This window comes from Sapajus apella, unplaced genomic scaffold, assembly GCF_009761245.1.
Source record: "Sapajus apella isolate SASKATOON/1434 unplaced genomic scaffold, GSC_monkey_1.0 scaffold6, whole genome shotgun sequence".
NCBI lineage: Eukaryota > Metazoa > Chordata > Mammalia > Primates > Cebidae > Sapajus > Sapajus apella.
Genome location: NW_022436946.1, coordinates 53,043,162 through 53,056,091, shown reverse-complemented (window position 1 = coordinate 53,056,091; position 12,930 = coordinate 53,043,162). Strand labels below are relative to the sequence as shown.

At 33.0% G+C, this 12,930-nt stretch overlaps 1 protein-coding gene across 3 annotated transcripts in view; it reads left to right on the top strand.

Moving 5' to 3' along the window:
* Positions 1-12,930, top strand: part of FUT9 (fucosyltransferase 9) — a 182,648-nt gene that overhangs the window by 90,847 nt on the left and 78,871 nt on the right. Inside the window, exons 1-2 of one of the 3 annotated variants that reach the window (XM_032275220.1) lie at positions 606-644; positions 1,024-1,112. The exons of 1 other annotated variant lie outside the window; for it this stretch is intronic. The gene's annotated coding sequence lies outside the window, so the exon portion shown is untranslated. Of the gene's footprint in view, positions 1-605; positions 645-1,023; positions 1,113-12,930 lie in introns of those variants that run through there. One more of the 3 variants, XM_032275219.1, reaches the window with a different exon arrangement.

Genomic DNA, 12,930 nt, shown 5'->3' with positions numbered 1-12,930 from the left:
GTGGGGGCATTAGCTTAAAGAGAAAACTGAATCTGCCCTTTATAATATTTTAAATTATTTCATAGTTTAAAAATATATGTTCTTGATTGGGGTAAGTGAATGCCAGTAGGTCAGTTTCCCAGTTTGTAGTAAATCTAATCTTTATTCATTAAGGAGCACTTAATTTGATACAATTTGAAAGCACTTACTTCTGTTTATACCAATCAAGTATGTTGGCTGACACACATCAGCATGAAAATGAAAGATGTTTAGACAAATAATCAAATTAATTGATCTTTATTTTGCTAAGCATTCAGATAGTTGTAAACATCTGGATCATTTAGCAACTTTTGTTTGTTTGTTTGTTTGTTTGTGCCATGAGCACAATTTATTCTGTAAATGGGAAACTTTAAATATATTTAATTACCAAGATATCTTATACTCACTTTCTTAGAGTTTCAACTATAACCTATAGCATTCATTCTTTTTAATGATATTTCCCTTATTATATATTCTAACCATTTAAGCTATTCAATAACTTTTTTCTTTCATTTTTGTCTTTCTTTTTTTTTTTTTTTTGTTTTTTGAGACAGAGTCTTGTTCTGTCACCAAGGCTGGAGTACAGTGGTGTGATCTTGGCTTACTGTAACATCTCCCAGGTTCAAGTAAGTCTTCTGCCTCAGCCTCCCTGGTAGCTGGGATTATAGATGCATGCCACTATGCCCAGCTAATATTTGTATTTTTAGTAGAGATGGGGTTTCACCATGTTGTCCAGTCTGGTCTTGAACTCCTGACTTCCACCCGCCTTGGCATCACAAAGTGCTGGAATTACAGGTGTGAGCCACTGTACCCGGCCTTCAATAACATTTTTTTAAAGTTCAATAGAAATCACAAATTGATATCAGCAAAGAACACAATAATACAGAAGGATTTATGTTTTTATCATGCATTATTTCTTTTGGATTTCTCTTGGTTCTCTAGCTACATATACAGTACACCCAGTGCGTTTAACTAACATACTTCTTTGTTTCTGTTTCTCATCAGGTTTAGAATGTAGTAATTCAAGGATTTGATAATACAGTGAAGTAGTTTAACAACTGTCTATGTGCTTCCCATGATATGTTCTCTAAATTGTAAGTGTATATTTACTTTCTCAATCTAGCTTGATTGTGGGAGAAATATGTTCAATTGGAACTTATATATGATTTATATTGTTTCAGAAAATTTTGAACTAGAACTCATCCAAGGTACAGAATAATTTCAGAAGATTAGGTTCTATGAGGAAATCTTCTATAAACTTAGTTTTAACTTTCTATCAAGGCTAAAGTTTAAAATAATTTTCTGTCACAGAAGATTAATATATTCATCATGTTTAGTTATATTTTAAAATAAATCTTATAGTTAATAATCTTAAATTTTCTATACTCTTGTTTTCTAGAAAAAATAAATAAATGTTAGACATGGAAAATTTTATGTTCTCAACATGTCTTTTTAAAAATTCAATTTGCAATCTAATTTTAAATTTAGGTCAATATTTTTTTATATTAGCTATCTTCTGAAAATGAGTTTTAATTTTGGGTAGATAATGCCTATACCACTAAATCATTCTTATATAAGAATATAAGAATATATTGAGTATATGTATTATATATATGTAATTTTTTTAATAAGTAAAATTTAAAAAAGAAGAAAAGTAGTCTTTGCACAGATGTGAACTTCTTACTGTTCATTTCACATTACTGAAAAATAAGACAGTAGGTAAAATCCTGGGAAACTGTGCTTTGTTTTTGAGTTAAGAAATACTGCAAAGCATTAGTGCTACTCATGTCAATGAGAAAGAAAGAATATAGCCCAATCCCTTTTCCTTGGATGAAAGCAAGCTATAAACTGGAGCCCATCAGGAATCAGTAGTGTCCCTACAATTTACAGCATGTTAGGACATCAGGAGATGCTGTTTCTTAACACTTAATACTGTCAGACCTAGAATCCCATTTCAAGCCTTACTCTACAATCTCTTCAGCCCTTGTTTTGCTGAAACTCCCATCTGAGGATATAAAGCTGCCAGAGAATTGGAGGAGATGGTGGATAGGTTATTGACATTCCTATTTCAGAACTCTGAGTGCATTATGACACAAAATATGATTTAATACATATTATCATATTCTATAGCAGTGCTATCTAATAAAAATATAATGTGAACTGCATATGTTATTTACATTTTTCTTTTGGCCACATTTTTTAAAAAGTAAAAAGAATCAGGTGAAATGTGTCTTAATGATATATTTTATTTATTTCACCCTGTACGTTCCAAATGTAGTTATTTTAACATATGATTAATGTAAAAAATTGAATAAGACAATTTGCATCCTTTTTTCACACTAAGTCTTTGAAATCTATTGTGTACTTATAACACATCTCAATTTAGATACTAAAGTTTTGTTGAATATACTTGATCTATATTTAGACTTCATAAAATTTACAGTTGAAAATTTTTCCTACAAATATTTAAAAGTTTTCCAATAACTAAATCAAGTGCCAGCTTTTAAATTTAAATAATGATCCTCTTCTCAATGGAACTAGCTTTATTTCAAGTGCTCAGTTGTCTCATGTGGCTACTAGCTGCCATACTGGAAACTCTGCTCCAGGAAACTGCTGATACAATGCATCAGTTCTGCTACCTAATGAATTTTGAAGGACAACCTCAGACCACATCAAAGGAACATATGACTTTAAAAGTTCAATGAGAAAAGAAATCAAATCCTAAACTTCTTACTTAAAATGAAGTTTTATAGAATCCTATGTTTACAATAAATTTTAGAGTGGAAAATATACCAGATGCATACTTCTAAGCTGTAATACATACTGGAATTTGGGGGCTTTTTGTTTGCTTTCATGTACTTGCTTTGTTGTAACTAAAGTAATTTGCTGATCACAGCCCTCCTCATTACAATGAGTAAATCAATAGAAAAAAAAATCTAACATTTTCAAAAACTTGTTTCGTCACAATATTTTTAAAAGGATGAAAATATGGGGACTAGATTTGTAAATCACATATATAATAAAAAATTTATTTTCATAATATATAAAATAACTCTTAAAATTTAATAAGAAAGTAAATCCCATTTTCCCGGTAAAATATCTGAGCTTTATGAAAGATGTGTGGATGACTAATAAGAATATAAGGAGATGTTCACTAGGGAGATACAAATGAAAACCACAATAAGGTACCAGAACATTGGGTTAAAATGGAAAGATAAATTAAAAATCTAACAATATCAAATATTGGTAAGCATGCCAAGCCACAGGGACACTCATTCATTACTTTCATTACTGTTGGCAATTCAAAATGGTACAGCCACTTTGAAAAAGTGTGTGCAAGTTTCCTATGAAGTTAAATGCTTACTTAATATATGATCCAGTGATCCCATTCCTAGGTATTTACCCACGTGAATTGAGAAACATTTTTTGACACAAAAAAAAACAATATGGGAATATTTACAGAAACTTTGTCTTCAATTGCCAAAATGTGGAAATAACCAATATGTTGTCTTCAGCTGGTAAATGAATGAACAGACTGTGGTAGATCTATAAAAGGGAATACTATTCAAATAATTTTTAAAAAGAATTATTGATTCATGCACATCATGGATAAATGTTTTAGTGCATCTTGCTAAGTGAAAGAAGGCAGGCCCAAATGACTATGTATTCAAGATATATAATTTAAGGTATCTTAAATTCTGGAAAAGACAGAGATGGGAAACAGATCAATGGTTGCCCAAGTTAGAGATATAGGAGGGTGGACTACAAAATCGTTGATTACCTGGGGAAGTTTTAATGGCTATGGAACTGTCCGTGGTGCTGGACAAATTACTGTGCTCATCAAAACCAATAGAACTGTATAACACAATGAATAAACTCTGCAGCATGCAAATAAAAAAAAATAAGACAATAAACAGGATGCATTATCCCAAAATGGGGTGGAAACTCTGACAAGTGAATCTAGCCACATTATAAATGTAATATATAAGCTTACTGAAGGTGATGCAGTCAAAGATCTAGCTTATATTTTGGAAAACAGTATTTTGAACGGACAAAGAATGAGGCTAAGTATAAAAATAACTGTACATGGACATTGTACTTTAGTTGATATTTTTTCACAGAAGTGCAGGTTAGCAAGTATGAAACTGCTTTGCATGTATATTAGAGTAGAATGCATAAGTAAATAAATTATTGATATTGGGAGGTAGGTTTCATATTGCTAGAGAAAGAAATTATAATCAGCAAGGATAGATAGCTAAAATTAATCCTGTATTGCTAGATTAGAGATGTAGGGTCTACATACCTAACATTTATTAGCTCTATCTACTGAAAAGTTTTAGAAGCAGTGACACCACATTAGCAACGAACATGCCTCAAGCCCAAATTTTAGTTTCATGCTCAGAATTTAGAGGTTTCTATATATACATCATAATGTTTCAATTGTAGAGTGAAAATGGAAAAATAGAGAATTAAAATAGTGTTCTTTATTTATACAAAAGAAAAGTCTTTTAGAGTTTAAGTGACTTTCCTGGAATCAGCAGCTTGTAAAGAATTGAGCATCTACACAGAACACATCTTCCTTCATTCTGAATCTTAAATTTTGTACCACATCAAGAAGTCTACTCAATATGGAAATATTCTTATTTGTTAAATTCTTTGTTTTTAATGTCCATAAATAATCAAACACTTTAAATGAAATGCTAGCAAATTTTATATCATTATATTATTCACATTTATAGTCAAAATTCTTACCTGAAATGTCTGTTTCCTGTTTGTTGAGCTTCAAAGTCCCATCTAGAGACCAACCGAGGGCAGTGACTCATTTCTGTAATCCCAGCATATTGGGAGGCTGAGGCGGGCAGATCACTTCAGGTCAGGAGTTCGAGATCAGCCTGGTTAACACAACGAAATCCTATCTCTGGTAAAAATCCTAAAATCAGCTGGTGTGGTGATGCATGCTTGTAGTACCAGCTACTTGGGAGGCTGAGGCGGGAGAATGTCTTGAAACCGGAAAATGGAAGTTGAAGTGAGCCAGGATGGTTCCACTGCACTCCAGCCTGGCGAAAGCGTGAGACTCTATCTCATAAAAAAAAAGAAAAAAAAAATTTTTCTACTAGATTGGGAAATAAATCATTATTGCTAATTTATTTCTGCTATATTGGGCAAACATATACTTTCACTTTAAGGAAATCCTATGCAAGAACAAAAAAAAATTACAAAATACAGTCATGCATGCATGACATTGCAGACAAAAACATTGCAGGCATTACAGATGCCACATATACTGCAGTGGTCCCATAAGATTATAACAGAGCTGAAAAGTTTTTACCTCCTAGTAATATCATAGCCATCAGAACTTAGTAGCACATAACTAACATGTTTGTGATGATGCTGGTGTAAACAAACCCTATTGCACTTCCAGTTGTATAAAAGCATAGCGCATACTGTAAAATTACATAAGGTACATAACAATGATAATAAATGATTATGTTATGGTTTATGTGTTTACCATATTTGTATCATTATTTAGAGTGTACTTCTATTTATTTTTAAAAAAAAACTTAATTATTAAACAGCTCAGGCAGGTCTTTCAGGAGGTATTCCAGAAGAAGGGATTATTATCATAGGTGATGACAGCTCCATGCATGTTAATGCCCCAAAGACCTTCCAGCAAGACAAGATACAGAGGTGGAAAACAGTCATATTGGTGATCTTCACCCTGTGTAGAGCTAGGCTAATGTGTGGGTTTGTATCTTAGTTTTTACAAATTTAAAATGTAGAATAAAAAAAAATTAAAAATAGAAAAAAGCTTATTGAAAAGGATTTAAAAAGAAATTATTTTGTACAGCTATATAATGTGTTTGTGTTTTAAGCTGTGTTATTACAAAAAATCCAAAAAGTTAAAAATATTTTTGAAGTCTGTAAAGTAAAAAAAGTTACAGTAAGTTAAGGCTACATTATTAAAGACAGAATAATCTTTTTATAGATTTAATATAGCATTTGTACAGTGTTTATAAAGTCTACAGTAGTGTATAGTAATGTCCTAGGCTTTCACATTCACTCACCACTCACTACTAAGTCACCCAGTACAACTTCCAGTCCTGCAAGCTCCATTCATGATAAGTGCTTTATGCAGGTGTACCATTTTTCATCTTTTATACTGTATTTTCACTGTGCCTTTTCTATATTTAGATATACAAATATCATTGTGTTAAAATTTCCTACAGTATTCAGTGTAGTAACATGCTATAGGTTTGTAGCCTAGAGGCAATAGCCTAAGTGTGTAGCAGGCAATACCATCTAGGTTTGTGTAAGTATACCCTCTGATATTTGCACAACGAAATCATCTAACGTCACATTTCTCAGAACATAGCCCCATCTTTAAGTGACACATGACTGTACATAAAGTGCTTTTTACTATGAAATAATTATGTCTCACAAAACGTTCATTATGTATTTTCTTAGATAACAGTCCTCCCTGCCACAATGTTATTAGATTTATACGTAGTATCTCAGAGGAAATAAAGTCATTTGATAAAACCAAGCTAACCTGTGATCCTTTCTTTTAATACCTTCATCACTATGCCCATCTGCTGCAACTTCTCTAAGTGTGATCTCATAATCCACACAGTTTTAATATAAAGAAAATTTATAGTATACACTTAATAATCAGTAAATCAAGCTTTCTCCCTATTGCTTTCCAATCACAATGATGACTTCTAAGGGAGCTTATTTTATTAGGTAATTCTAAAATACTTTATTAGGCCATTTGAGAAGCTTCTTGAATATGAGGGGATTATAAATAGTAAAAGAAGATATACCCAATAGAAAAACTATTTTTATACCTTAAAATAATAATATAGTAGGTATAGGAGGCAAATGCAAAATCAGTGTGATCCATTATATATTTAACCCTCATTTGTTATCTGTTACAATGCGTACATATGTTTTGAAAAGAATATTCTCAAATCTGTTTGAATTTTGTACTATATTTGAATGTTCAGAATTCTCATTATTTTATATTTTCTGATTTAAAGTCCTTCTACCATAGTAAAAGTCTATTTTATCTATTTTCTTTGCTTGTTTTATTTTTGTTTGTTTAAAAGACTACTCAGAAGAGTTCCTTTTTAGAAAGCCGCCTACCTTTTTTTGTACTAAGACTTTCTACCATTCTGCCTGGTGAATAACAGGTACTTAAAATGTTTGTGGTATTGATTTCTAAACAAAATAACATTGAGCACATTTTTTCAGTTAATTTTACGAGTTATTGGGATACCCTGTAAGGGATCACATATGGGAGATGCTCCAGAGTCCCACTGTTTGACCATTCCATATGCAACATAAAATGAGTCTTGGTGCTGTCTCAATATCTTTCTCCTCCACCGGGAGAAGTAGATAGAGTATAGATGGATGTATGAGTGGATGAAGTAGGACAAATAGGTAGAAAAATAGATAGATTGCTCTTCTACATACGTCTGTATCTTCCATACCACGGACAATGTTTTATCCTTACTTGTTTCTAGGAACTAAGGACCATAGTTGGTAATATAGAATCCTACGGAACTTCAATAATTTCAGAGAAAATTGAGGATACAGTATTTTTACCCTTGGTACCCAAGAGAACTTACTGCTTTATTCTGGTAACTAAAAAAATAGCATTAGTTTACTTTCACCTTGATAGTATGGTCAAAATCAATGTCCATGGAAGACTACCTATAATAGTGACTGTATTGTTTTCTCTTCTTATCCCTTATAATGATATATCCTTACTTTCAATATGAAGATATAAGCCGTTCTAAGTCTGTGCTTCATGTTACATGCTCTGGGGAAAGAATTAGTCAACAAAGACGTCAAGAAATCTGAATTTATTATTTTCAAATTGTTCTTAAATTTTATTTTTAGAGACTATGATTTCCCTAAAGCTACTCTGCAAAGAACAAGAAAACACTTCACAGTGAACTAGTCCCCTAGGAAAAACACTGTGGAGTGAATATTTATGTTATCAAGTAGTTAGAATAAGTGGATACAGATAAAATATACCTTAAACTTTTATTTAAAATCATACATATTAACCCTGTGAGCTTTCTTGATATCCTTATAAAGTCAGTTATCATCCTATACATTTTGAATTTGAATTTTAGTTTATTTTAAGCTATCTTTATTTTATCTCTTTGCATTAAAAAATTAATCTTCCCCTTTACTTTTTATGTCCCATCATTCGTTTTTAATTCATGTCACTTTTGTACTCTAAACACAGTAGAATGCTAATTTAAAATTTGTGACCTTAAATACATGTCATTTAAATCCCCCAAATGAATATAGTGATTCATCCACTTTGATGTTTGAAATATAATCTGCCTCAAAATAAATCTTTATGTTGCTAAAAGGTAAAACCTAGAATACGTCCCTTGATTTTATGAGAGCACAAGATCAAATTTTCATTATACTCAGAGCTTACATTGAAGATGGAAAGCTGCCTTACATGATAAAGTGAGAGAAATGTATCAGGAAGTTTTCAAGGAGATGAGAGATGTGCTGGTAAGCCAAAAGAATTTTAGCAAAGTGGTGGTCTGTGTTCAACATTAGCTTGTGTACTTTGCTATGATATAACAGCCCTCCATCTAAAACTGCAGAAGTATCTGCTAATATTACATTTGCCTTGTGTGAAATTCTAGAGAAATTAAAGAGACTCAGCTTCACACCGAGGTCAAAGCAATCAGAGGAAAAGGAACATTTATGGTAGATAACACATGAATATAATTTGGAAATCTCTAGTATAGGAGTTCAGGACCCTAAATAAGCAGGAGTTTCTAGAACCCCTTTAATTATCACAAATCTTATGGGACATTAATATTTTCAATAGAATATGGGATGGGTGGCTAGAATGCTCAAAAGCAGAAACTGCACTTTATATCTAGGTTACCTTTGTTATTACATGAACATTAGAACAATATAAAAGGCCAATCCACTCAGAATCCAACAACACAGAAATTCACAAAATTATTTGCCCATATTTCCTTTTATTTCTAATCCATATACACACATATTTTTACATGATATAGTTATATATTTTTTGATTTTGTACTCAGTGTCAAGCCATAAATATTTTAATATGTTCATTTTTTTAGATGCCCTTATAATGACTATTTGCCTAACCCTTTTCTTGAGTATTGGAGTGTACTTGAGTTTTCATGTATGTAAATAACATTTCAGTTTAAATATTTGTCAAATGTTTTGTCATCAAATGTTTTGCTTTCATCAAATGAAAACTGAGAATAAAAACAAGCTTATATTGTGGAGCTGTTGTGAGGATTAAATGCAAAAATGCATAATAAAGATAATGCATAGTGTCAGTTTGTACCAGTTTCTAGAAATCAAATTATTGATGCAAAGAATATGACTATATATCCTTTCTGAGGCTGTTGCACGAATTATTAATTTCCAGAGTATTCAGCTGCCAAAAGAATAAAATCTGGCTGTCAATATCTTCAACAACAACAACAAAAAAACCCAATGCTGAAGTGATCACTTATTTTAAAAAGGACAAAATATACTTGTCAGACACAGCGTCTCAGAGCAGAGAAGACTGCTAATATTTTAGAGGGCTTTGAGGAAGAGTATAATTCAGTGATTGGTAGACTTCCAGAGGCATAAGTGTATTGATGTCATTTGTAGAAATATGGTTCTTCAGGTGAGAATTCCTTTGATTAATTAACTTCCTGAACTATGTTCGTTGAAGTGAGTCTTTTTTGGATTAATTCAGAAAGATAGGGTTGTTACTAGTTGGTTGACTTGCAAATGCATGTTCACTGAGATGCAGTGCCATTAATTCTTCAACTTTGTGTAAAATCAGTTCTCACAGTTTCTGGAACTGCCATTAATTAATCAGTTTTAAAATCACTTCTGGTGACTACTTGCTACCACAGCTACAGAAAAATACCAGTCAATTCCTAAAGGTGTGGGAACATTTTATTCTCAAGCTAGAGTTGAAATAAATAATGAGAAAAATATTACAGAGGAAATGATGGAAAATTCCAAGGGCTCTTCATGAGGAAGAGGAGAAAATAACTCAAAATTTGTTTTTAATTCAATCTTTTTCTTGAGAAATACTACATCAGTATCCAACAGTGAAATGGATGTGGAAAGGTAGTACCCATTGAAAAGAAGAGTAGAACTAGGATGGGAAGGTAAGCACATTTTATGTAAGTTAATAATATTGTTAAAACTCATTTCCTGTTTTATTGTCAAGAAATCATATAATTATACTTTTTGTGGGATCATAAATGTCTCTTTATTAAACTTTTTAGTTCATAAGGCTGATTTTCTCTAAATTTATAGTTATATAGATTGCATGATAATCTTTATTTTTATTTTTTGCATTTTCTCTCTTTTTAATATAAATTGTGTTCTTATTTGCTTATATTCCATTCTAGAATGGCTTCTAGTCTCCTCCCAGAAGCCTGACCCTGCCAATTTAAATTTTTCCCCCCTCTCTCACCCTGCTGAATTTTTCTCTCTTCCATAGTCAACAATTTTGAACACCTCCTCTTCTTTTTCTATATGACATTCAGTTTCTGAAATATTGGCTTCTCTCATTCTACTTCCACCCCCATTCTTCCACCATGCAAAAAATAACTCTTCTCTTCTTTCTTTTGGCTAAACTTTCCAAAAAGAAATGTGTTAGTGACATACGTCCAGGTTAATGCATTCCAGATGATGTCTATCTTCCAATCTGTCTTACTAGTCTACAACCTATTCCAGCACCATCAACAGATGACTCATTTCAGCCTGACCTCGTGAAAAAAGCTTGCATTCTAGGATGAGACAGAATAACAAGAAACTTCTATTTTTACCATTTAGTGGCTGATGTAATCTTAAATAAGTAATTTTTTTTTTTTTTTTTTTTTTGAGACAGAGCCTCACTCTGTCACCAGGGCTAAAATGTGGTGGCATGATCTTGGCTCATTGCAACCTCTGCCTTCTGGGTTCAAGTGATTCTCCTGCCTCAGCCTCCCAAGTAGCTGGGACTGCAGGCGCATGCCAACCACGCCCAGAAAATTTTTTATATTTTTAGTAGAGATGGGTTTTCACCATTTTAACAAGGATGATCTTAATCTCCTGACCTTGTGATCTGCCCATCTCGGCCTCCCAAAATGCTGGGAATACAGGCGTGAGACACTGCGTCCTGCAGAGTAACTTAAACTATAGGGGCCTCACCTCCTTTATCTGTAAAATGGGAATTCTAGTACATGGGATGGTAATGATGATGTAAGAAAATCATGTATAGAAAACACGTAAATAGTAAACCCTTTCTACCCAGGAGGAGCTATCTTGTGTTAAATCTTGTGTTTATTTCTTACTATCTCTTACGATGTTGACTGTTCTTCCAAAAGATTCATGAGGCCTAATGTCAAAAGCTCAAAGTCTTTGTTATTTTATGAGGCAAGTGAGTTTATCTCATCTTGTTCATTTAGGGATAATAAGAACTCCTCCTCTGCCTTAATCACATTGGGGCAATGGCAGATTGAAATGTGTTATTGATTACAAAAAGTACTTAATTATTATAATAATCACTGTTAGCATTTGTAATTTGGTATTATCTATGTGTAAGTCACTGTGCCGGCACTTAATATATGTAAGCTCGGTCTTTACAATTGTCTAACAGGGATTAGTATTATTTCTAATGCTTGTGTGAGGAAACTACAGCTCAGAAAGATGAAGTAGTTAGATCTAGGATACATAGGTGGGAGGGAACAGGGCTAGAACTGGAGTCTACTGACTCTCCACCTGCACCCTCAGAGCCCCATACAACAGTAAATAATCAAATGCATCCAGTTTCCTTTCATTAGAAATGCTCCTTGGCCACTACTTAAACCATGTTCCATTACTACCCAGCTCCATTCAAAGGCTACTGTTAACTCTCCTAAAGGCATTTTAGAGCTAGATCCTGCTTTCATTTATTTTCCTTATAGTTTCTTTCTTTTCTATGTCATTAATTCATGCTTCTCTTTTGTAATTTTACTATCCGGTTCTCCACTAAGTGTTCTAGGGCATTAAAAACACATCCACACAACATTAAAGCTTTTCACCCAGTGAAGGTTGACTTCAATTCCTGTTTTCCCTCCCTCTGTGCTGTCTTCAAGGCTGATGTGTCTCTCTCCTCTTCTGCATTCCAGTAGTGCTTAAGCCTCTCTCATGTTGGTGCAGGTTAAAATTCATCCACAGCCTTTGGATGTTTCATTAGTCTGTTTTACATTGCTGTAAAGGAATACCTGAGATATAGTAATTGATGAAGAAAAGAAATCTATGGTATGACACGTTGTATAAGAACCATGGCACTATTATCTGCTCAGCTTCTGGTGAGGTCTCAGGAAGTTTTACTCATGGAGAAAGGGAAGCGGAGCCTGTGTGTCACGTGGCAAGAGAGGGAGCAAGCAAGGAGAAGGGGTTCCAGACTCTTTTAAACAACCAACTCTAGAGCAAGAAGTCACATGTTACTGCCATGAAGGCAACAAACTGTTCATGAGAGATTTGCTCCCATGACCCCAGACACCTTCCTTCAGGCCCCACCTCCAACAAGATGTTATTCTTTGCTTCCCTAAAGTTCTCAGATCTTCAAAGCACTCACTCAACAAAGCAGAAAAGTATTTATACCATAGTTATGCTATTCTGTAGATCCAGGACCTATTGCAAATTATCAATTACATGCATAATTGATATTTTATCAAAATACCAAAGGCAAGGGACTCTTTACCTCTGCTTCAGACTAAGAGATTGAGTTGGTCTTTATATACACAAGTTTGTAAATAAATTCAAGCTAAAACTTTAATTCATGTCATTTACTACTGTAAACATACTTGTTTCATCTAAATAAGTTCAATGGAAATAAAGACAATACCATTCCTGAATTCC